Here is a 25787-nt window from a genome sequence, read left to right on the forward strand (position 1 = left end):
ACTCTGGCGTGGTGCGATGCCAATTGCAGAGCCTCACTGTAAAGTGACAATTGCAAAATGGCCCCTCGACATGACGCGATGCTTATCAGGGTGACACATTGGAAAAGGACGAATGCCATTTTTGGGGTCACCGCGATGTGGTGCTGCTCGTATTAAGCTACTGGTTTTACTAAAAGTGTCATAACTTCTCACCCAAGTATCGAATTTAGGCAAAATTGGTATCGTTGAAAAGATAATATAATTTTCCACAACTTGGTGGGTCTTGATCTAGAAAATCTTGAGTATATCAAAATATATGCTTGTTTGAAATTGACTAAAGGATATTCTTATCAAAATTTCAATCGGGAACGATTATATTGATTCGTTTAATAGCTGGGAGTTATTTGAGACTTGTATATACATCAAACTAACTCATAAAACTATCAAAGAACCATAATGTACTATGAATGATCTTGGAACATGAAGCTAACATTTGTTTGGATTTTCAGGGAATTACAATAATATCTCTATATACATTTAAAAAAATATATATTTATTATTTTCCACATATTGCAAAAGTTATGTACCTTTGTAAAACTAGATTATATATCATTAACATGTTTGACTATATGTATAAGGTTATAATGTCTCTTATATTTGAAAAGAATTTGCTATATGTAGTTTTGATGATGAACAGCTAAACTGTGAGGGATCAAGTCCCTGGACGTGCAAGGTACAGTACAGCTGGCATGCGTCTTCTGCACAGTTTTGTCATCTTGTGTAACAAATTTGCAGGTTCTATTTTGTACTTATTTGTGCTGACTTGGACAACTGGTCGAATGACATTTCAAGCCCTAATCATCACCCAGCTATAAAAGAAAAGAGATGCCTCTTCAATAATTGGTTTTCACACATTCTAAAGAGTGGAAAGAGAGGTAGGAAAACCCCATTTCTACACCACTTAAGTTCTTAGCTGACTGTTTATGCTTAAATTAAACTTGTTCTTGAGTGAGTGCTTAATTGTAATCAAACTACTCATGTTATAAGAGCAGTGTTTTCTTGTTGATAGCGTAGGTAGAGTTACCTAAGTGTAAAGCTGATTAGAGTTAATTAGTGTAGAGGGAGTCCTTGGTAGATTTACCAAGATGAGCTTGTAGTAGAGTTGCTACTAGCGCAAGGAGCCTAGAGTTAGGATGAAATCTAGACTATAATCAGGAGGTTGATTATAGTAAATTTCATTGGTGTTTGTGAGAGAAACCCATGATTTTTCCCATACTGAATTTCCACGTAAAAATTCTTATGTTTTTACTCTTTCTGCACTGTCCCCTACTCCCTGATTATTTTTGTGTATTTTGCCTATGCTTGATTCTGAGGGACCTGGTCCCTTACCTTGTGGAGCAACCCCAAAGGGTTTTAATAGTATTCTTATACAAACTTGTAAGATCAAAATGCATCATGCATTATCAATTTTATGTATCTCCATTGATTTTATATTTGTATAACAAAAACTTGGATATGGAATACTGGTGAGTCAGTAAATTATAAAATCACATTAAATGTATCTCCCAAAAATATAAATGGACCCAAAAACAGAGAATTTTATATGAAAAAAATTCATAATCATTACTTCTAACATTGTTCAAGAACACTACATTATTGGGAAAAACAAGTTTCAAATGCATTTCTAACAAGCAAAATACAACTACATCACTTGTCCTTTGAAAATAAATTATCGGTCCTTCTATTATGTCCTTGATGACCATATCTTTCACAACAATTTGTGCTTGAAGATATAATTTCATTAGATTTCTTATGCCTCACTTTCTTTGGCTTGGCCGATTGTCTTTTTACTTCGGTGGTAAGATCACTTCCTATTCAACTTCTGTAGGCATATTTTAATCCTTCATATCTGCATTGATTTTATTATTACTTGTCTTGGCAATTGTTGCTGGCTTGTAATAATCAGAATTGTAGGGTCCCATATCATTTACATGTTTTCTCTTTAAAAATTGCAATCACGTGCTGACATGGTATCTCGTCAAGTTGGAAACTTCCACAACTATATCTTTTACTCTCAAGATAAATGATGTACCTTTCACTTTCTTCATATACCAAGTATACATACTATGATGAAGACTTAACCTGTCCAACCAATAACCAATCATGCTATTACATAAACATAAAAATTCTGAAACATAACAACATAAACAAAAATTTATGTAATAGGAATTGAAATCATAAGTATCTCTAATAAAACAATCTATAAATTTCAGATCAACATTAATGCAGATACATTATTTTCCTTTGGGTGTGTGTGTGCTTGCAATATATAAGAGATGTACTGCTAAAAAATATCTCGTTAACCGAGCAAAATTTTTTATGTTTAGAACTAGAATTTCTTAAAGTCTTCTACCCAGTGTTGTCTTTGTATATAATGTTATTTCTCTATTCTCACAATTTTATGCACCAAAAAGTATTCTTACTTCTTATAAAAATTCCAATATAGGAAGTTCACACACATCGACTAGACAATCATTGACACATTCATCAATATTCAATGTCATCATCCTACCTCTGTTTGTTAGAGTATGACACCTTGTCCACTTATCATACTCGGCATTATACAAGTAATCCTTCATCTTGTGATCGATCTTTCCAACTTTAGCCATAATATACTCAAAATCCTCTTTCCTGGAAGCCTTGACCATTGAATAGTATAAATAATTAAGTCAATTTATGTTCTTCCTAAAGTTTGTGTACACATTCTTTCAAAGATGCAAAATACAAGAAAAATGAGCAGCATTTAGATACACAACACTTACACTTTTTATAATGTTTTTTTGATTAGATACAATACACATATTCTCACGTTCTCCGAAAGCACTTTTAAACTGCTCAAAAAAATACGACCATAAGAAATCATTCTCAGTAGCTACAACTTCATAAACTATTGGCAAAATGCAACCTAAAAATCAAACAACATATGATACATTAAATTATCAAATCAATGTAGTTCAGTTTATCAATCATGTTCATATATATAACTTTATAACATAAGTTCATTTGCATACTTACACCATTAAGAGTGCTAGCTTAAACAAAAATTTCTTTGTATACTCCACTCAAATAAGCAACATCCACAACAACTACAAGTCTACAAAACTCAAAATGTCACATCATTAGATATAAAGCTATAAAATGATACATCAATTTAGTTTTCGGAGACTTATGCATCCTAATGTTTGAGTTGGGATTCACAGTGTTTAGCATATATATGTATCTAGTCATACGTCTATATCCATTAGCTGGTTCATTCCTTAACATCTCTTTGCACTCTCCTTAGTGCGCCATTCTTTCATGTAATAATAACACCACCATATAAAGTCTTCATCTCCTCAATTATGTCATCTGGAGTGTATTTTCTCTTATGTTTGACTAACTTGGGGTTTGTATCCCACTAACAAATATTGTTGTAGCTACAACTTGGGTAATCACCCTTTCACTCAACTAAAAACTATGCACATCGTTGAAAGTCCTAATTTTAAATAGATCAAAATTATTGAGGTAAGATCCATTCAGTACCCAATTACAATATTCAGAATAATAGTGCAAAACATAGCAGAAAAAAATTAAAATCAACTAATCTCAGTCATTAACAAAAGTATAAGACAACAAAAGTAATGTATTAACCAAAGAACCAAATCAAAGAACCAACAAAGTAATGTATCAGTAGTAATATATCAACCAAGTTCAGACCATGATTGTAATTTGTTAGTCAAATTCTTATAATCAATCACTATGTATTTTTCAATACAAACAATGTATCAGAAACTAAAATCATATATCAGTAAAATTTCCATTTTAAGTTATTAATGTATTAGCCGATAATGATTAAATATCACTCAATGAATTAAATGTATCAGCCAACATGATATTCATGAGCTACCAATGTATCATTCAGTTACTTTGATTTATCAGAGTGAATAACGAAGAGGAACCTTTTTTGTTGAAATATTTTTTCAGTTTTATTAATGTATCACCATGAATAACATCATGCCTTTTTTGTCGAAATATTTTTCTTTGAAGTTGAATTTATGATATACGACATATTTTTCCATTACAAAAGGCCTTAACCTCTTTATGTTTGTAATCACTAATAAAGTTTTGAATCTTCATTTTCGAAGATACAACGAGTAATCACTTTTTGACTCAACTATGGTAAGTGCTCTAGCATCCATTTCAAATCCTTCAATGCAAATAATTGAATTGGTATTGACTTTAAAAGTCCACATATCGACACATTTTTCTTTTGACAAATCCTAAAATATTTTTTTCAATTCATCATAGGGCTTCACTCCATTATTATTCCAAATCACCATTGACTAGGAGTTTCCTTGTATTGGACATCAATGTTCTTCAATGATTCCATAATTTACAACTCTATAACTATAGCATAAATCAAATTCACATAAGAAATATTCTCTCCGACGACAATACCTTCACTTTTGTATTGCTCGTATTGGATATCAGAAATCCAAACTCCGGAATGCCTAAAAAAAATTGAAATATTCATGGTGATTTCTCTATAAATTTCAAAATAAAGAGAAAATAAAGATTATGAAATTTTGGTAGAACTGAGAAAACAGAGATTGTGAAATTTTGGTAGAAAGAGCCGATTGATGATTACATATAAAAAATTTAAATTTTGATTTTTGTTTCTGATTTTAAGGATGAAACAATAAATTGAACATTAAATTATGATAATTTAGTTACTTGCATTTTTTCTAAATAAATATTTTTTTTAGGAAAACTATATTTGACGTAGATGTATCTTTACTTTATTTTGTATCAGTTGAGCCCAAAAAAATGAATTATCTATAAATATAATAAAAGTCAAAAACTTTTGTAATTATGATTCAAACCATCAGTATTTCTGTTGTTTATACAAAAAAAAATCAAATCTTAGCCCCTAGCAGTGTAGCTCATTCAAGAAGAGCCCAAGCTACTCTAAATATAGAAGAGTAGGTGCAACTAAAGAAGCAACATCATTTAATAAGCAAAATGTATATATGTCCTAAAAGCCTTTTTTCTAAACCTAAGTTTTATCACTTTTGTTATGAAACCACCTTTTATTACGATCTCTTTATTACAAAAAATTACGCGCTTTAACATAATTCAAGATATTACAACTCCATACATGTTTAATAACATACATTTATATATATTAACATTTGTAGAAGATATGAAATAATACATTATTCGAATAAATTATCTTGTTGAATCATCCAAATACAACACAAGCATATTATGATTCAACATTTACAATGAGCTGGAGCTAGAGTCATAAGCTTAGTAGTCAATTTTCTGCATCCCCGAAAATTACGTTATAGGAAGATTTAGAGGTACCTTGAAAATAGGTCAATACAAATCAAATAAGAAACTTGGACTTAGAAGAAGTGAAAAATAAACATTATGAAACATTATAATTACATATAAATTATTAAAAAGGTGTTGCTCACAAATTCATGTGGTGTTTCAAGATTTAGGGAATGTAATAGGCTGAAACAAAAATTACAATCATTAGGCACCAAAAATTTGGAACTAAAAAATAATTGTTCCCTCTGTCCCATTTTATCCGTCTCAAATTGGGATGACATAACTATTAAAAAAACAATGATTGATAATGTAACTTTATCATTTTGCCCCTCTTAATTGTGTCTTGTTAGTAGTTCCAATATTGATGGATGGATAATACCAAAGCACCATTTATATTTTTAATGGTGTACTCTTAATGGTACTCTTCTTAAATAACACAAGATTAATTGCTATAAATCACATGGAGAGAAACCAAAAGGATATAAAGAATAAATAACACAAATATACATAGAAAAAATGGAGGGAAACAAAAAGGAACTTTGCATTATTTTTATACTAGTAACATTATTTTATACTGATATTTGTTGAAACTTCAAATGTTTCCATCAACATATTTTTGTATTTTTATTCATTTTATGAATAATACTACTCAAAATAATTACTCTATATTAATATAGGAGTATTTTTTTATGCATTAACAAATTGCTTAAAGACTTGGTAAATTTCTAACACCGTTTCTTTAGTTTTGAAGAGTTTAAAAAGTCTTTGCAATATTTTTCAAGAATGCTAATAACAAGGAGTAATCAATTACACTAAGGGTATAATGGGATAATTTTTTTTTGTCTTGTCTTAATAAGTAAAAAAAAACAAGTAAAATGAGACATCAAATTAAGAAATTTGAGACGAGTAAAATGGAACGGAGGGAGTACTATACAAGTAAAAAATTTCTTCCACTGCAACATGATCATATGCATTCTAGTGGTCATGAATATTGCCAGTAAATTGCTTATCACCATCATTCCACAAATACAAAAAAATAAGGGAAAATGCATCATTTTCAGCCCATACTATACAAGAAAAGTTCAAGCCACACCTAAATTATATAAGTGACCTATTACACATATTAACTATATAAAAGTGATATTATTACCTCCCCGCGATCCCCATTCTAAGGCGCGTATGTTACACTTATTTTAGGTGCGTCCAGCCTATTAAATAACAAAAGTAAACGGCTAAAAACATTAAGGAAAAAGGCATCGTTTTCACCCCAAACTATAGTCGAAAAGTCGAATCCACACCTGAACTATATAAGTGACCTATTACACACCTTAACTATAAAAAAGTGATATTTTTTACTGACGTGGTGCTGATGTGGCAGCGCGTGTAAAACACTACACCACATGCAAGTGGTGGTAGCCTGACAGGGCGTAAATAGTTTCACTTTTTAATAGTTTAGGTGTGTAATAAGTCACTAGTATAGTTTAAGTGTGGCTTCAACTTTTTGGGTATAGTTTGAGATGGAAACGATGCCTTTAAATTTGAATACTTTTCTCCCAAACAATCATAGCATCTTGGTTAGCCCCTGTCTCACCCTATTGAACGTAAGAGTGAGAAGGTGCTACCTGCTAGATGTCTTAATGGTGGAAAAACTATGTAGGTGGAGTGGTGAAGTTTAGCTTTTTTATCTTTTATATTTGGCAAATAATCACACAAAAAAGATGCTGTATCCCTTTTTTAATAATAGTATACCGCAATTTAACCAACAGCAATGTACTAATTTAAACTATTCATACTTTATCTTACTTTCAAGTAAAATAGATCAAAACTATTTGTAAGTGAGAAGAAGATGCACTAACACTATTATATGCACTGTACAAAACTATAAAAATTCTACAAAAAAGGTACTAACACTACTCTATCAGTTGTATAGACAAAAAAATGAGAATTCTATTTGAAAAATTATTAACTAATTAAGGGATAAACTTACCTAGCATCGAGGATTCTCACTGAAATCATAGAAGATGTGCATCTGATGCAGGACAACTCACAGGGCCTGTCACCAAAAAGATTATCGGACACAGTCAAATTAATAAACAATCTTATTTGCCAAGCCTCAAATATTTATACGCATACTGGTCCTCAAATTCCTTTGCATCACTCATGATAATGTGTAAAGTTTGACAAAGTGGTATAAACATTGATCATAGCCTCACAAGACTTACAACAAAATAAAATCTTGTTTTACATTGTAAATTACTCTTTTCTACACGCTCGATGAAAAACTTAGTCTTCCCATAATTCGCCACTTCTGATTCTTCTAACTTGATGTGCTCTTCAATTTCTCCCTCCAACTATTATATTATTCCATGATATCTTAGATGATTTGTATAGTAATTTTTCTTTATTTAAGGAGGCCATAGTTTCATTTACAATCCTAAAGTTTCTGAATGTTACATATGTATCTTTTAAAATTCTCTTCTATATGATGGAACTATATACAGACCATCGGATGGCGTAATAGATAGTCGTCACATAATAACACTTATCACAAGATGCCTCCGTAAACTCATCAAAGGTAAGGAGAAACCATCTTATATTTTTCTTTACCTTTTTTTTTTTTGCTTCCAAGGTCAGTTTCCTTGGAAAGAGAAAGCTTTCAGGAACATATAACCATCAAAAATTGGAAGAAACTGTAATGCTTCACATCTAATGGAGAAATAAGATTACAGCAGGCTAATAAAAAACTTATGCAACTCAAAATAATAAAGAGTTATGAAATGAATAAGTTTAGAAATACAAGTTTTATAAGTTTATCAACTAAAAGGTTACTCTCTGTTAATTCCACAAATGACACACGAAAAAAGAGGAAAATATTACCAGATTGGGCATGAAGGAAAAAATAATGGAGTTTCTCGCCTTAATGAAATAATGATGACCATGCTTTTTGAGCTTGGTAGAAATATGCTGAGGTGATCTTCCAGTATCCATGAATACTGAAGCACTTGAAGGGAACAACGATCCACATGTTCCTTCAGTGAACACAGTGGGATGTTCAAACTTGTCCTGAACAATATAGATTGCTTTGAAGATGATAAATCTGAATTCATCCTATGATGAAATGAGCCTTACATTATAAGCTTCAATTTATATCCCAACTTTTAGAAGGTAAGACATCAAACAACTTACAATGATATCATTTGGACACAACCCAATGACAACATCGTATCATAAATAGCCATAGCTTCAAGTAATTTTTCTTTCACACAATACCCAAGAATGAGAATTGTGGAGTGATTTTATCATGGAAACACTCTCTGCTTTCCATTTCTACTGCAATCACATTTGCTTCGTTCGGTTACAATCCTTGCGAAACTCATCAAACACAAGGTTACATATAAATGGTTGGGGGACAATATCATCCCTCAATCTTAATTATCTCAATAACTAGCGAGCTCCATTTAGCATATTCTCCTCACTTGAGGCACAGATAATAAGAAAAGAGAAAATATGTAAGTTTCGCGATAACTTTGAATAGTCATTTCATGATAGAGCTTTAAACTCTGTTCTAACTCTCCAGTCCTGTCACGATCCGATTTCTCAAGTCGTGATGAAGCCTACCTTATTCCCCCAGTAGGCAAGTTAAGCCATAGCCCGGAATAATAGGACAATAGGCTAATAGACAGAAATCAGAAAAGATCGCGTATAATAATAGAAATTGTAATAACAAGTAACAAATAGAAAGGAAACATATATCATATACTAAAATGAGGAAAGGAAAAGGACCAAATACACAAAAGAATCCCTCCCAAGATCTCGTAAGGTCGGCACTAGAGCCACTACTAAAATATACCCAGAGTACTAGACAGAATCCAAAATAAACCCAATATACACAGGCAGTATCGAGTACAAAAGACTAAACTAGAGTAGATAAGACTAAACTAGAGTAGATAGAGGAGGATCAACCTTGGACGATAGTAAGCTCACCCTACTTCGAATCAGCATTGGAAGGTAGGAATCATGTCAATGTCGGCTGCTACTACTCGAATCTGCATCAGGAAAAAAATGTAGAAGTGTAGTATGAGTACCAAAGCAACGGGTACTCAGTAGGCATCATCGGTCGACTGAGCTCAATACAGAAAGGTATAACTACAATGCAAGAACGTAATCTAAGTCGATAGTCAAAAGGACAGAAAGGTAAACAACTGCCAAGCTATGCCAATGAGATAAAGGAATAAATGTAAGCGATAGAAAAAATAAATAGCATAGTAATTACAAATAAATCAAACATAAAATAACTAGGTCCCATAAGCCAAATAAATAATGCAGTAATTACAAAAAAATCAAACATGAACTAACTAGGTCCCCATAAGCCCACTAGGCACACAAACATAACTAAATCGGTCCCCCATAAGCCCGTTAGGTATACTGAAGAAGACAATTAACCCAACCGTACCCATATAAGCCGGTGGAACACACAAGTAGCAATTATAGAAAATAAACGTAAATAATCTGTAACAAAATTGATCCCAAGAAATCATGATAGTCATCCAGATGTGCACCGAACTTGAACCAGCACCAATGGATAGTAATGATAGGCCAGATACCGTACTTGAACCGGGAGTGATGGATAATAATAAGAGGACGTATGCCAAATTCAAACTGGACATAGTGGGTAATATCAAGAGGCCACATAAAATCTACAACAGGACTCATAATCAGATACCATACTCAAATCGGAACTCAGTAGACTCAAATCGAAACTCAGCAGACTCGAACCGAAACTCAGCGGAACCACAACCAAAATCAGATGCCAGACTCGAACCAAAACTCAGTGGAACCACAACCATAATCAGATGCTGAACTCGAACTGGAACTCAAAGAAACCATAACCATAATAAGATGTCAGACTCAAACCGAAACTCATAGTAACCACAACCATAATCAGATGCCGGACTCGAACCGAAACTCATAGTAACCACAACCATAATTAGATGTCGGACTTGAACTAGAACTCCTAGTAACCATATCCAACTGTGATATTAAAATCCATACCATACCATAAAAATGTCAACGTGGTACCAACATTCACAATCAATGACTGAAATAAAGTATTTATTGAACCTGAACAAAAGCTAAAATACGTAATAATTATTGTACGCATGTCTTAATTTAAAAGGAGCAAATTCTAGGTTTTGCAATTTAATTCCACGTCCTAAGGTGATAGACGCTATATTTTATTAAAAGATAAAATACCAAAAGTTACTAGAATGTGGACCTAATCCGAATAAATAAGGCATGTTATACATATCAAATGGTACACAACTACAAGTACTTCTCTAGAACTAGCATAATTGTATACATTCAGTAAATAAGCTCAATTTAAAGATAGGATAAGCCTAGCCTACCTGGACCCCAAAGCTAAAATGTCTTTCAGCAAAGCCTCCGGATAGTGCCCCTAAAATCCGAACTTAAATAACTTGATGTTGATAATTATTTATTATCTTTCTCGGACTAAATGAAACATCAACGAAATAATTTTCTACAGAAAATCCTCCTAGCACCTTCTAATGATATACTCATATATATATAGTGCAAATTTGGCAATACGTTCGTGGCTTAAAGGCTACTATGTACATATATATAAAAAGAATTAAGAGGCACTTTTACAAAACCTCATGGATAAGTGCTAAGATTATTCATTATATTATTATTAATTAAAACACAAGTGGCAAAGATGATTAATCAAAAATTGACAATGCATTACAAGTGTTATATCCATGTTATTTTTCTTTCCACATAGAGATTATGGTGTCACCACCACAATTATTAACATCTTATTATATAATCCGGTATTACATAGGATCATGATAAGATAATTATAATATTTTAAATATACCATAATGAATAGAGGATTATTTTTAATAAAACTTCTATTATATAATAGTTATATTTTAACATTTCTAGATTTACTATCCCTACTTAAAATATTAATACACTAAAAAATCTATTAGAAAGTAATATAAATATATCATCACTTACAAAATTTTACCAATATAAAAATATTTTAGAAGGGTACTAAATTATATTTTTACCAATGAAATTTAAATCAAATGTTTCACAAAATATTAGATATTACTAAAATTTTGGAACGAACCGCATGAGAACTGAACTATCAGTCCCAACAAGTCAATAATAACTTGGGGCAGTTATAGAAAATCTCTAAATACCAAAAGTGTATGAAAATATAAAAAAATGACCGTGAGGGTCATTACAACATCCACTACTAAAAGGACTTTTGTCCCCAAAAGTAAAGCATAAGGACGTCTCTGAGGGCTTAAACAGGTAGGGATACTGGGTGCGCATATTACGCTCGAGAGGAAGGCCAGGTAAGTCGACTGGAAACACATCAAAAACTCGCAAACCACAGGGACAGAGATAAGCAATGGACTCTAAGCACTATCATCCCTAACATAAGTAAGAAATGACTCACAACCCCTCGAAATTGGTTTCCTAGCTTTATTGCAAGAAATAATTCCCGTCGGTGTGCGGCTAACAAAACTCTGTCACACTATCAGGGGTATGCCAGGATAGGCTGAAGTAATAATCCTAACAAAATAATCAAAGATCATATAATAAGGAGATAACTAATCCATGCCTAGAGTCACATTAAAATCTACAATATCTAGGACAATGAGATCAATCATAGTACCAAACTCCTGAACTATCACCAAACACGATCTATATATCCAATCCACTAGTAAAGAATCACTCACAGGGGTACCTATATGCAATGACATAGATAAAGAGTCAGAACATAAACAAAAAAATAAGAAAAAACATAAAAAAATATGGAATCGAGATCAAACAAAGAAGAAGCTAGCTGATGGCATACAGAAGTCTTACTTGTGATCACAACATCTGAAGCCTCATCCTCTAATCTACCTAGTACAACATACAAATGACCCTATCCACTACTAGATAGGGTGCCTATCCGACTGCCTCTAGAACCCTAGAGACCATCCCCACGACTCTGTACATCATACCTACCTAACGGCAACACTGACCTGATCAGCTGTGCAGTTAAAATTGAAGACTCAATCATCCTATATTGAGGACATCATGGTTGAAGTGACCAACAATCCCGCAATCACAACATTCCTCAGGCACCTTGCTTTGTCTAGAAGGTCTGAAAGATCCGAAATGATCACTCCAACTTAACAATCTTGACTGAACTCCCTTCTTCAGCTAAATACTACTCTAACTACTAGAACCACTAGGCTAACCACTGACCTCTGGGTCGACTTCGACCACTAACTGGAACTCTTGAAGTAGACCTGGGGTCCTGGTATCCGACTCCTACTCCTTGCATCCTTATTATCTATGTAAGAAGTGAACCAATAAAGATTAAAACCCAACTTATACCGACGCACAAAAATGGACCAAGAAAATAAGATTGTTTCCTAAAAATGCTCTATAGCCTTCTAAAGATAGGATACAGATGTCTCTGTACTGATCTGCAAGACTCTACTAAACATTGGCTCTAGCACCAATAGTACCGGTGAAACCTAAGCTCTGATACCAAGCTGTCATGACCCGATTTCTTCAGTCATGATAGTTCCTACCTTATACCCCCAGTAGGAAAGCGAAGCCATAACCCAGAATAGGTAATGATCTAATAGGCAAAAATAAAAAAAGATCGCATATAATGATATCAATAGTAATCAAAAGTAACAAATAGAATAAAAACATATATCATATACTAAAATGAGGGAAGAAAAAAAACCAAATACACAAAAGAATCCCTCCCAAGACCTGGTAAGGTCGACACTAGAGCCACTATTAAAATATACCCAGAGTACTCGATAGAATCCAAAATAAACCCAATATACACATGCAGTCTCGAGTATAAATGACTAAACTAGAGTAGACAAGAATAAACTAGAGTAGATAAAGGAGGATCAGCCTCAGATGATAGTAACCTCATCCTGCTCCAAATCAGTACTGGATGGTAGGAATCATGTCAATATCAGCTACTGCTACTCGCATCTGCATCAGGGAAAAAATACAAAAGTATAGTATGAGTACCAAAGCAATGTGTACTCAGTAGGAATCATCGGACAACTGAGATCAATACAAAAAATGTATAACTACAATGCAAGGCTATAATCTAAGTCAATAGTCAAATGGGACAGAAAGGTAAATAACTGCCAAGCCATACTAATGAGATAAAGGAATAAATTAAAGTGATACAGAAAATAAAGAACGCAGTAATTACAGACAAATTAAATAAAGCCTAACTAGGCCCCTATTAGCCCGCTAGGCACACAAACATAACCTAACTGGGCCCCTATAAGCCCGCTAGGCACACTGAAAAAGATAATTAACCCAATCGTACCCCCATAAGTTGGTGGGACACACAAGTAGAAATTAAAGAAAATAAACATAAATAATCTATAACTGAGCTGATCCCAAGAAATCATGATAGTCATTCAGATGTGCATCGAACTTAAATCGGCACCAATGGGTAGTAACGAAAGGCCAGATACCGTACTTAAATTGGTAGTGATGGATAATAACAAGAGGACACGTGCCGGATTCGAACCGAACATAGTGGGTAATAATCAGAGGCCACATATATGTAAGACCCTGCAAAATTTCTAAGCTTACTCCAGTCCTTTAAGCTTGTCAAGGGGTCCTAGACTTAGAAAATCCTCGCTAAGTTTCAAGATTTAGTTTATTTTTGGCTTTGATGGTTGGAAATCTCATTTCGCGACCTTAATGTCCTTTAATAGTTTATATTTTTTTGATTCATGATCAAGAAGGTTATTATGTGTTCCTAGATAAATTTTGGATTTTGTGGAACTCGTTTAGACCATGTTTGGTGTCTCAAAATAGTGGACCAACGAATCTTGGCGTGCCGCATCGCCTATCACATTGGTTAACACTGTTACAGGTTGACAGAGTCAAAACTACTGAGGCTTAGCGCAATTATGCTGTGAAGCACCGGGTATCGCATCGATGCCATCAACGCGCCGCGCCGCCAATCGCATCAATGCCTAATTTTTAGTCATTAAATAATTGCTTCTTTAAGGGTAAATAGGTTATTTTTCCATGAACCAGGTCATCCCCAAACACGAAATTAATCCTAAAATGACCTAAATATTTCATTATTCATAAAAGTTTTCCCAAAATTTATCTTTCTCTCTAAAAAACAAGAAACCCTAGTTTTAAAATTCAAGAACAAGGCTCAAGAATTCCTTCAAGAACCCTTAAGGATTAACGTTCTAAGGTATGTAAAGTGTTCATCCAAGGAACCCTTTCATCCTTAAAGTCCAAGAATCTAATTTTAAATTAGAAATTTTGATAGTCACGTTGTGGATTAATTATGATCATGTTGATGTATTGTATGATTCCCAAGTTGGAATCTTTAGTGTGTTTTCATTATATTGTGTCAGCGTATGGATTGAATTTCATGAAATTAGGTTTATTAATGTAGCCATGATGTAAAAGTGTTAATGTTCATGCCTAAGCCTAAGTATGTGCATTCCATGTGTATGATAAAATGCCTAAGTGAGTAGAATTATGTTTTATGAATCCTTATTGATCTACATGATGAACTTAGTCTATAACTATATGTTCAAAATGACTCCCATGCTAATGTTATGTCTTGTGATGAATTGATGAGTGTTCATGAGACTAGATTGTGAACTTATGATATGTTGGAATGTATTCCTATTCATGTACAAGACTATAAGTATCAAGTGCATCATGAAATCCCTCAATGGTTGTATTATGAATTGTCAATAATTGTTATGTGCTCAAGAAGTGTCATGTCCTATTTATTTTTATGCTATCGAGTCTTGGGTGTATTCAATACCCAATTATTTAGCTGTGTACCTATAACCAGTATCAGTTTCAAGATAATATCTTTCACACCATTATCAGTAGTATTCTCAGTCAGTTTTAGAACTTAGTGAAATCCAGTTGTTACATGACTCAGGAAAACTCAGTAATCTCATGAACTCAATTAGTTAACAGACTTCAATAATATTCCATCAATCCACGAGACTCAGTGAACTCAGTCCAGTTCTTCTCAGTATAATCAATTCAGTATCTATTCAGTTAGGAGTAGGATTTGGCACCGAACGAACTCGAGGTTGAGGGCACACACTGACAGTAGAGGGTGTGAACCTTTGAAGCAATCCTTGCATTCTAGAACTATATAGCCAGCATAGGTTGAGACATCAATAATAACAGTTGAGGGTTGATGAGGTGGATTAGCACTGCCAGTTGAGGGTCCCACCATTCTCCTTTAGGTACACTATAAGATGAGGGTCACTCACAACTTGTCTTTATCAGTGGCACGGTATTGACACCCTTTTAATTGAGGTTACATATTGGACCCCAACTCAGCTATATTGCTTTATTTGGGGCATGTTAGTTAAATGACTACCTCCCATATTCAGTCATAGTCTTAGTCTCAGTCTTAGTAATAGAACTTAGATAGTTCTATATATTTTAGTACTATCAGATACAGCCACTCAGTTTGGTATAGATCTCAGCTAGTTCCATCAAAATTAGGGCTATCAGATACCGTCACCTAGTATTAGTTATATCAGTAATCCATGTTATCAGTAAAGCTTAGTATATGGAATTCTTATCTTTTAAGTTACAGTCTATATATTCATGCATGTATTCTCATTCAGTTATTCTCATGACATTCAGTCAGATATTATCCATGCATATGAACCTTGCATTCAGCCTTACCTTACTTTGCATACCAATATATTCATACGTACTGACACATACTTTTCTTTTATGCTATGGGTTTTTATACCATAGGTTCAGATGTACGAGCTCCAGAGCATCCTTAGCAGTTCAGATTTATCCAACAACAATAGATTGCAGTGAGTCCTTATCATTCAAGGATACCATGATTATTTTACTATTTCAATTTAGTTTTCAGTAGACGGAGTTAGTTGGGGATTTTTCCCATCAACTCCTTATTCAGATAATTTAGAGGCTTTTAGACTAAATGTTCAGACAGTTATTTCAATTTTGGTATTGTTATACCATTATCAGTTATGTTTTTATTTTGAACCTTATGGCATTTTAGCCCATTATTCTACATATTTCAGTATCATTATACAATTATTGCAGTATGTACTAGTCATGGGATAGCTAGTGGTCCTTCGGGATTGTTCGCATCATGTAGCGTTTGGGGTACCAGACTCGAGGTGTTACAAACTTTGTATCAAAACCTAAGGTTTAATAGAGTCCTAGGAAGTATGAAAGCCGTATCTAGTAGAGTCTTATGCATGGGTGTGTAGCATGCCATATTTATGTATAGAAGGCTGTGAGATGTTTTAGGAATAGTTTCCCCTCTTTTAGTACTCATGTCATGCAAGTGAGCATGAACTCAAATTTAACTCTTAGTCTAATCCATTCCTTCCTTTCATTTATAAAACATGCCTCCCAAAAGGAATAATAAGAGAAGAAATGGAAATCAGTCAGTCCCTCAACCTGTTCAGGCAGATCCCCTGGACGAACACGTTTCTTATGCAGAGTTCATAGTTGCATTCACTACTCTTTGTAATTCAGTTGCTACTCAAAATGAATGGCCAGTTGCCATTCTGGCCAACCCAGTGGACAACACTATTGCAGCTAGGATTTGGGACTTCACCCAAATCAATCCTTAATTCTTTTTTGGGTCTAAGTCAGATGAGGACCCTCAGGAATTCATTGATCAGGTTTAGTAGGTTACAGATTTCATGGGGGTTACTGCTAGTGAGATTTACAGGATATGGATAATATATGGTTCAAATAATGGAAAGTAGAGAAGGCCAAAGATGTAGGGTCTATTGAGTGGGAAGAGTTTTCCCTTGCCTTCTTAGATAGATTCTTTTTCCTAGAGCTGAGACAAGTAAAGTTGTTAGACTTTATCAACCATAGGCAAGGCAACATGACAGTGAAAAAGTATTCTCTTATGTTTACTTAATTAGCCAGGTATGCTCCTGATGTGGTGGCAGATAGCAGGGCTAAGATGAGTAAGTTTGTTTCCGGGGTAAATGATAGTATGGACAGGGAGTGTAGGACCGTCATGTTGATTAATGAGATAGACCTAGCTAGGATTATGATTCGTGCTCAACAGATAGAGGAGCAAAATTTTAAGGAGAGGGAAAAGAAAAATAAGAGGGCTAGAACAGGTAGCTTCAATTTTAGTCAGCCTAAGTTAGAGGGTGGAAATCGTTCTCAATTTTTCCCAAAGTTATTCGTTTCAGATCCTTCCTCAGTTAGTGCTCCTGTTCCTAAGTTTAGGAATGGTAAAAACGAGAGGGTGCAAGGCTCTAAGCCTCAAGGCAGTGTTAGCAGTTCCTACACTCATCCTCTTTGTTAGACTTATGGCAAGAACCATCAGGGTATTTGCAGAGCTGATAATGATGTTTGTTTTAGATGTGGAAAGCTAGGCCATAGAGTCAGAGATTATCCCCAGTCAAGTTTTTAGGGTCGGCATAACCGTTTCTCAGCTCAGTCTGATCGCCCGAACTAGTAGGGTGCCACATCCAGCGCCACCAGTGGGCAACGCCCTAACAGACTATATGCTCTTCAGTCCTGATAAGATCAGAAAAATTCTCATGATGTAGTCACTGGTAAGTTATAGATCATTTATATACATGTTTATGCTTTGCTAGATCTAGGAGCTTCTTTGTCTTTTGTTTCTTCTTATATAGCAATTGATTTCAGAGTTAGTCCTACAATTCTAGCAGAGCCCTTCTTAGTCTCTACCCCAGTGGGTAAAACTATCATAGCTCAGCGGGTATATAGGAACTGTTCGATTATGATATCTCAGAAAGCCACTTTAGCAGACTTAGTCGAATTAGAGATGACTAATTTTGATATCATTCTTGGCATGGATTGTCTTCATTCCTACTATGCCTTAGTCGACAACAAAAACAAAATTGTCCAGTTTTAATTTTTGAATGAACCCGTCTTAGAGTGGAGGGGTAGTACTTCAGCCTTCAGGGGTCAGGTTGTTTCCTACCTACGGGCAAGGAAAATAATATCTAAGGGATGTGTCTATCATCTTGTTTGAGTTAAGGACTCTAGTTCCAAAAATCCTTCATATGTCTTTCCTAAAAATCTTCCAAGAATTCCTCCCTAAAAAAGACTTCAGCATCGACCTTCTTCTAGATACTTAGCCTATATCTATTCCACCATACAGAATGGCACCAGCAGAACTCAAAGAATTAAAAGAGTAGTTAAAGGATATCCTAGACAAGTGGGAGATGGTGTTTTGCATTGTCAGGGTCATCTCTGTATGCTAGGGGTAGATGAATTAAGGTAGAAAATTCTTGCAGAAGTGCATGGTGTGCGTTACTTGATTTATCCAGGGGCCACTAAGATGTACCGTGATTTCCAGGAGATCTATTAGTGGAGTGGGATAAAAAGAAATATTGCAGAATTTGTGGGTTAGTGCTCTACATGTCAGCAGGTTAAGATCGAGCATCAAAAGCCTAGTGGGACCATGTCAGAGTTCAGTATTCCTACTTGGAAGTGGGAAAAACTAAACATGGACTTCGTGATGGGTTTGCCTCGTACTCATTGTCAGCACGATTCAGTTTGGGTCATTGTAGATAGAATGACCAAGTTAGCTTACTTCCTTTCGGTTCATACCTCTTATTCAGCCAAGGATTATGAAAAACTCTATATTAGGGAGTTGGTTAGATTACACAGTGTTCCGTTGTCTATTGTTTCATATAGAGGTATCCAGTTTACCTTTTATTTCTGGAAAGCATTCCAAAAGGGTCTTTGTACTCGAGTTCATCTCAGTACAACATTTCATCCTCAAACAGATGGTCAATAAGAAAGGACCATTCAGACCTTGGAACTTATTCTAAGGACGTATACAATTGTTTTCAAGGGTAGTTAGGATGACCACTTGCCTTTTATTTAGTTTACATACTTTAATAGCTATCATTCCTGTATCTAAATAGCTCCATTCAAAGCTCTCTACGATAGGAGATACAGATCTCCAATTGGTTGGTTCGAAGTGGGTGAGGCTACAGTAGTAGGGCCTGACTTGGTATTCGATACCTTAGAGAAATTTTAGTTAATCAGAGAAAGGCTTAAGACAGCTCAGAGCCGACAGAAATCATACACAGATGTGTGAAGAAAGGATCTCGAGTTCGAGATTGGTGATTATGTGTACTTAAAAATCTCTCCCATGAAGAAAGTGAAGAGGTTCGACAAGAAAGAAAAGCTCTGTCTCCGGTATATCGATCCCTTAAGAATTCTTAGTCATTTCAGCAAGGTATCTTATGAGCTAGAATTGCCTTCAGATCTAGCTTCAGTTCATCCAGTCTTTTATGTCTCCTTTCTTAAGAAGTGTATAGGTGACCCAGCAGTCATGGTCCCTGTTGAGGGCATATATATTCAGAACAGTCTCTCATATGAGGAAATTCCAATCAATATTCTTGACTATCAGACTCGTAGACTGAGGAACAGAAGTCCCTCTAGTCAAAGTTCTTTGGCGAAATCAGTTCGTTGAGGGCGCTACTTGGGAAGCAGAAGCAGACATGCAGACCAAGTATCTCACCTCTTCTACGCAAACTCAGACTTAGCCCAAGGTAATAGCTTTCCTTATGCTTATTCAGTTTTATGTTAAAATTTTTGTTATAAACTTGGTATTCAGCTCCATGCTTAGTTTTTATTTCAAACTTGGTATTTTACCATTACATGTTCAGTCGCATGTTCGTGAGTCAATTCAGTAATGTATTCACTTATCAAATATGTGTGATCATTTTATCAGTATTCTCAGTCATGCATTTATGTATAAGCTCAGTCATGAAATCATGCATCAGATATACATGCTCAGTATGAATGTTAGTAATGTCAGTCATGTAGTCATGTTTCAGTTTTTCATGTTCAGTATGTACTTCATCTTATCATTTCTCCCATCCCAGTCAGTTTCATTCGAGGACGAATATTCCCAAGGGGGAGATATTGTAAGACCCCACAAAATTCCTAAGCTTAATCTAGTCCTTTAAGCTTGTCAAGGGGTCTTAGACTTAGATAATCCTAGCTAAGTTTCCAGACTTAGTTTATTTTTGGCCTTTGAAGGTTGGCAATCTCAATTCACGACCTTAATGTCTTTTAATAGTTTATATTTTTTTGATTCATGACCAAGAAGATCATTAGGTGTTCCCGGACAAGTTTTAGATTTTTTGGAACTTGTTTGGACCACGTTTGGTGTCTCAAAGTAGTGGACCAATGTGATCTTGCCGCGGCGTGGCGCCTATCATGTTGGTTAACACTGTTATAGGTTGAAAGATTCAAATCTACTAAGTCTTAGCGCGATCATAGTGCGACTCATCAGGTATCACTTCAATGCCATCGATGCGTCGCGTTGCCAATCGCGTCGATGCCCAATTTTCAATCATTAAATGACCATATCTTTAAGGGTAAATAGGTCATTTTCCCATGAACCAGGTCAGACCCAAACACAAAATTGATCCCTGAATGACCTAAATATTTCATTATTCACACAATTTTCCCCAAAATTCTTTTTCTCTCTCAGAACCAAGAAACCCTAGTTTCAAAATTCAAGAACAACGATCAAGAATTCCTTGAAGAACCCTTTAGGATTTATGTTCTATGGTATGTAAAGTGTTAATCCAAGGATCCCTTTCATCCTTGAAGTCCAAGAATCCAATTTTAAATTATAAATTTTGATATTCATGTTGTGGATTGATTATGATCATGTTGATGTGTTGTATGATTCCCAAGTTGGAATCTTTAGTGTGTTTTCATGATATTGTGTCAGCGTATGGATTCAATTTCATAAAATTGGGTTGATTAATGTAGCCATGATGTAAAAGTGTTAATGTTCATGCTTAAGCCTAAGTATATGCATTCCATGTGTATGATAAAATGCCTAAGTGAGTAGAATTGTGTTTTATAAACCCTTATTGATCTACATGATGAACTTTGGCTATAAATATATGTTCAAAATGACTCCCATGCTAATATTATGTCTTGTGATGAATTGATGGAGTGTTCATGAGACTCGATTGTGAACTTATAATATGTTGGATTGTATTCCTATTTATGTACAAGACTATGAGTATCAAGTGCATGATGAAATCCCTCAATGGTTGTATTATGAATTGTTAACAATTGTTATGAGCTCAAGAAGTGTCATGTCCTGTTTATTTTCATGCTATCGAGTCTTGGGTGTATTCAATACCCGATAATTTAGCTGTGTTCCTAGAACCAGTGTCATTTTCAAGATTATTTTAGGCATGCCATGATCAGTAGTATTCTCAGTCAGTTTCAGAACTCAGTAGAATTCAATCAGTTACATGACTCAGGAAAACTTAGTAATGTCATGAACTCAGTCAGTTAACGGACTTCAGTAATATTCCGTCAGTCCATAGAAGTCAGTCCAGTTCTTCTCAGTATAATCAGTTCAGTATCTATTCAGTTGGGAGTAGGATTTGGCATCGAGCGAACCCGAGGATGAGGGCACACACTGACAGTAGAGGATGTGACCCTTAGAAGCAATCCTTGCATTCCAGAACTATGTAGCGAACATAGGTTGATACATTAAAAATGACAGTTGAGGGTTGATGAGGTGGATTAACACTGCCAATTGAGGGTCCCACCATTCTCCTTTGGGGACATTGTAAGATGAGGGTCACTCACAACTTGCCTTTATCAGTGGCGCGGTATTGACACCCTTCCAATTAGGGTTACAGATTGGACCCCAACTCAGCTATATTGCTTTATTTGAGGCATATCAGTTATATGACTACCTCCCACAGTCACAGTCACAGTCAGAGTCTTAGTCTCAGTCTCAGTAATAGAACTTAGATAGTTCTATAGATTTCAGGACTGTCAAATACAGTCGCTCAGTTCAGTACAAAAGTCAGCTTGTTCTATCAAAATCAGGACTGTCAGATACACTCACTCAGTTCAGTATGAAACTCAGCTAGTTCTATTAGAATCAAGACTGTCAGATACAATCATCCATTATTAGTTATATCAGTTATTAGTAATTAATGTTTTCAGTAAAGCTCAGTATTTAGAATTCTCATAATTTTAGTTACAGTTTATATAGTCATTCATGTATTCTCATTCAGTCAGATATAGTTCATGCATATGAACCCTTGCATTTAGCCTTACCTCACTTATGTACCAGTACATTCACACATACTGACTCATACTTTTCTTTTGTGCTATGGTATTTTATACCATAAGTTTAGACGTACGATCTCCAGAGCATCCTTAGCAGTTCAGATTCAGCCAACAGTAGTAGATTGCAGTGAGTCCTCATCATTCGAGGATACCATAATTATTTCATTATTTCAGTTCATTTTTTAGTAGACGGAGTTAGTCGGGAATATGTCCCTTCAACTCCTTATTCAAACAATTTAGAGGCTTTCAAACTAGATGATCAGACAATAGTATGTTCAGACAGTTATTTTAGTTTTGGTAATGTTATACCACATTATCAGTTCTTTTTTTTGTTTTCAACCTTATGGCATTTTTGCCCATTATTCCGCATATTTTAGTATCATTATACAATTATTGCAGCATGTACTAGTCATGGGTTAGCTAGTGGTCCTTCAAGATTGTTAGCACCGTGTAGTGTCTGAGGTACCAGACTCGTTGCGTTACAATATATAATATACAAAAGAACTCATAATCAGATGCCAGAATGGAATCGGAACTCAGCAGAACCACAACCATAATCAGATGCTGAACTCAAATCGAAATTCAAAGAAACCATAACCATAATCAGATACCGAACTTGATTTGGAATTTATAGTAACCACAACCATAATCAGATGTGGGACTCAAACCAAAACTCATAGTAACCACAACCATAATCAAATGTCGGACTTGAACCGGAACTCATAGTAACCATATCCAACTGTGATATTAAAATCCTTACTATACCATAACAATGTCAATGTGGTATCAAAATTCACAATCAATGATCGAAATAATGTATATACCGAACCTGAAAAAAGATAAAATACGCATAATTATCTTACGCATTTCCTAATTTAAAAAGAGCAAATTCAAGGTTTTGCAATTTAATTCCATGTCCTAAAGTGATAGACGCTATATTTTATTAAAAGATAAAATATCAAAAGTTACTAGAACGGGGTCCTAATCCGGATAAATAAGGCATGTTATACATATCAAATGGTACACAACTACAAGTACTTCTCTAGAACTAGCATAATAGTATAAAATTTTAGTAAATAAGCTCAATATAAAGGTAGGGTAAGTCTAGCCTACCTAGACACCAAAGTGAAAATGTCTTTTGGCGAAGCCTCCTGATAGTGCCCCCAAAACCCAGACTTAAATAACTTGATGTTGATAATTATTTATTAACTTCCTCGAATCAAATGGAACATCCATAAAATAATTTCCTACAGAAATACCTCCTACCTCCTTATAATGATATACTCATATACATATAGTTCAAATTTGGTAATATGTTCTTGGCTTAGAGGCTACTGTGTACATATAAATAAAAAGAAATGAGAGGCACTTTTACAAAACCTCATGGATGTGTTAAGATTATTCATTATATTATTATTAATTAAAACACAAGTGGAAAAGATGATTAATGAAAAATTGTTAATGCATTACAAGTGTTATATCCATGCTTTGTTTCCACGTCGAGATTATGGTGTCACCACCACAATTATTAACATCTTATTATATAATTGGGTATTAAATAGGATCATGATAAAATAATTATAATATTCTAAATGTACCATATTTAATAGAAGATTATTTCTAGTAAAATCTCTGTTATATAATAGTAATATTTAAACATTTCTAGATTTGAAAATATTAATACACTATAAAAACTGTTATAAAGTTTTATAAATATATCACCACTTACAGAATTTTACCAATATCAAAATATTTTAGAAGGTACTAAATTATATTTTTACCAAATGACAATTTATATCAAATATTTCACAATATATTAGATATTACTAAAATTCTGAAACGAACCGCTTGGGAATCGAACTATTAGTCCCAACAAGTCAATAATAACTTGGAACAGTTATAGAAAATCTCCAGATACTGAAAATGTATGAAAATATAGAAAAATAATTGTGAGGGTCATTACAAGTCCGACAGTTCAATGGGAGAAGTGTAGGTAACAACATCAGGATGGTTACCAACAATACACATTCTGCCAAATAATTTTTTGATGGAAAATATGTCTCTAATCTTTACAAAACCATTAATAAGAATGTTAAAAGTAATAAGATTTGGACTAATATCATAAGTAATTACCTCATTAATAAAATTTATAGCCTCAATTATCCTGCTCAACTTGCAACAACCAGAGATATTAAAGGTATATATATCACAATATCAGGTGACAATCCATCTTGTAACTGAAAATGTCTTAGCAAACCTCGGGTGTGCGCTATCCTCTTGACGTACAACACACAAGTCATTTGTAATAATTACTCGCACCTTGTTAGAAATGACCACTTTTTTATTCTTCTTGTGAATGAACATATATATAGAAAGCATTGCAACACTATCATGTCTTTAAAATTATTTTTTCTTCATATTCATAATAAAGAGAACCAAAAATTCTCAATACCTGAGTAGAAATAACATGTCAATCAATATTAAAAGTTAAAAATTTACATTAAAATGTAAATGACAAACATGCATCTGCAGAATAAAATAAAAAATCAGTCATACACCCATAAACCTAGAGTTTTAAGTGAATTTAGGGAAAATCAGGAAAATAAATACATTGAAAATCAAAATGATATTTCGAAAGCTTACAAAGCACAACCAACATTGATGTATAAGAGTGGGAGTTAAGGTTCAAACATAGATATGCAGCTAGCACAAAATATAGAGATGAATGAGAAGTGAAATAACTTAGTTCCATTGGAAAAAAATAACTTTTGGAGTTACCATAACATCTGATCTGTAGTACTTGTTCTTGGGAACCTCTAGAAAAATTGATGAACTAAGATACTGATGACACGTTGCTTTAGAATTGCTCAAAGGAAAGTATACTCATATATAAAGAATAAAGTATAATTTAAAAGAGTTGTGTTCATCCCACCCTTAATTGAAGCCAATTGTTCGACTTGAAGAACCTCATTCTCCATCAACTTCCGAGCAAAATATGACAACTTCTTGACCTTTTAGTTTGAGAAAATAATCTAAAAGAAGAAGAATCAAGGTTAATGAGTCACAAAGCATAATATAGATAACATATTAGTGATATTACTAGATAGATAAAACTATAGCTTCTTATAGAAAACTTCAAATGCACGAAAGAACAAATGTTTTTCTCATAATGTATATTGTTATGTTTAATGCATACAAAATTAAAAAAAGTTTCAAGCCATTAGCATTTTCAAGGG

The 25787-nt window shown here is 34.1% G+C and overlaps 1 pseudogene; it reads right to left on the reverse strand.

The window, feature by feature from the left end:
* Window positions 1-8228: 8228 nt before the first annotated feature.
* On the reverse strand, window positions 8229-24851 carry LOC107868674 (annotated as a pseudogene).
* Between the last annotated feature and the right edge of the window lie 936 nt (window positions 24852-25787).

Source organism: Capsicum annuum, chromosome 1 (genome assembly GCF_002878395.1).
Source record: "Capsicum annuum cultivar UCD-10X-F1 chromosome 1, UCD10Xv1.1, whole genome shotgun sequence".
Lineage (NCBI taxonomy): Eukaryota > Viridiplantae > Streptophyta > Magnoliopsida > Solanales > Solanaceae > Capsicum > Capsicum annuum.